The sequence below is a fragment of the Pygoscelis adeliae genome, unplaced genomic scaffold (genome assembly GCF_000699105.1).
Source record: "Pygoscelis adeliae isolate BGI_AS28 unplaced genomic scaffold, ASM69910v1 Scaffold174, whole genome shotgun sequence".
In the NCBI taxonomy this organism is placed as follows: domain Eukaryota; kingdom Metazoa; phylum Chordata; class Aves; order Sphenisciformes; family Spheniscidae; genus Pygoscelis; species Pygoscelis adeliae.
The window spans coordinates 634,411-636,299 of record NW_008824676.1 but is presented as its reverse complement, the minus strand read 5'-3'; positions in this window follow the sequence as shown (position 1 = coordinate 636,299).

Below are 1,889 nucleotides of genomic sequence, written 5' to 3'. Positions count from 1 at the left end.
CACGGAGGAGCCGCGGGTCTCGCCAGCATCCCGGGGAGCACGGGCTCCGCTCGCCAACACTTGAGCTGGCGCCGGTCGCCGTGCGCCGGGTGAGGGATGGCGTCCTCCCGGTACACGGGAACCCATCCGTATTTTGGACATGATGGCTCAAGTACAAAAGCCAGCGCCGGGCATTGCCTCGGGACTAACAGCAGCCGAGGCAGCGCCAGCCTCAGCTCCAAAGTCCTCCTAACTGTGAACCCTGCAGTGACTCACCAACACTAAAACCCTAAACGTCTACTTTATTTCACCTTTGCACTTACCTGTGCCATAAAACGACCATAAATAATTTGTTAAAAATTATGGATAATAATAGGTAACGTTTTAATTGTAGAGGGACGTCTCTATCTGGTTGAAGTTTGGCCTGTTATTCATGAATGTAAACAAAAAGGTGGGGAACAATCACAGCAGCCGCCCAGGAGCCCGCGGAAATGCCCGTTGCCTCATCAAAGACCAGCGCAGAGCCTTCGGCGCTGGCAAGTCCAAAATCCCCTCACTCTATACCGCCCTGATGGCCCCAGTGCGTGCGCTGCGTGGGGCACCATGGCTTCCTCAAAGCTGCTGCCCGACAGGACTGTCAGCAACAGGAGGACTTGGCAGAGGAAATCTCTAAGACAAGATATGTTTTCTTGGAAGCAATTTCATAATCATGTTATTTCATTACCATGAATAATTGCTGACAGCTTTTTAACACGACTGTATACCACAGAGGTCCTTCCCATGCACCTGCTGCTGGGTCCAAACAACCTTGTGCCTGGTACTGCAATGGGGACGAAGAATAGTGACCTTGAAGGAGTACCCTAAAATAAGATGTCTGGTATGCCGACAAAACATAAATCTGGGGAACTCCAGGTTGGGCCAGCTTCAGAAGTTGAGATTTACATAAAAGGCAACATGTTTTTCTCTAGACTGAAGTGCGTAAGGCAGCAAAGGAGCACAGAGTTTCATCAGATTAAATTGCTCAGTGGTCTTGATTCAGCTCCTGAAGCCCACCGATTTAACAGCGGTGAGATTTTAAGTCAATCTGAGGATTTTCTTGTTGGTTTATCTACATCTGCACTCCCGCACTAGTCACATCCTCAGCCTTTTCTCTGTAAGCAGGAGGTAAATGGGAGCCAAGATTCCCGTCTAACTGCAGAAATCAAGACAAGATTTCAAATTTCACAAGGCTTTTCACAGAAGTATGGAAGTTTGCAAGTGTGTATGTGTCCTACAGACTACCAGCTAGGTCAGCTGGACGGCGACACATCAGGCAGCACTTCAGTTAGGGTTTGCTTCATCGGTTGACAGCCTGATGGCTTAGCCCCGGCTCCCTCTATGCACCGAGCCCTTCCCTGCATGCCACGTCTGGGCCAATTCAGTTTTGAGGGAAGACGGGTATGTCCCAGGACACCCGGGCCACGACGCACATCACCCACCCTACCGAGCGCTGCTGGGGCAGGCACAGCTCTGCTTCCGTTTGCAATGGCTATATCCCTCCTCAATGTGTAATTTTTACCTATCAAAAGTTAAACAAGAAGATGGTTCTTACCAGTTTTGCCATTAATGACAATGATACAGGAAATGAGCATTAATTGATCTTTCACCGGTATCTTTCCCTCCCACAACTATGGAGCTGCCTTTGAGTGTACAATATTGGAGCCAATGTGCTAAACAAGTTTCACCTATGGTGAAGTAACGCCCAGGCCAAGTGATTAAGCAGCATGGCAGTGACATCGTTTGCCTTTATAGCTTAGGTATGCACATGACGCGTGACGCCCCTGCATGACCCCACGTGAAAAGGTCGGCAGAGCACGCGACGGGGCCCTGTGGTTCCCGTGCCGCCCAGCAGCTCTGTGGTGCCCCATAGC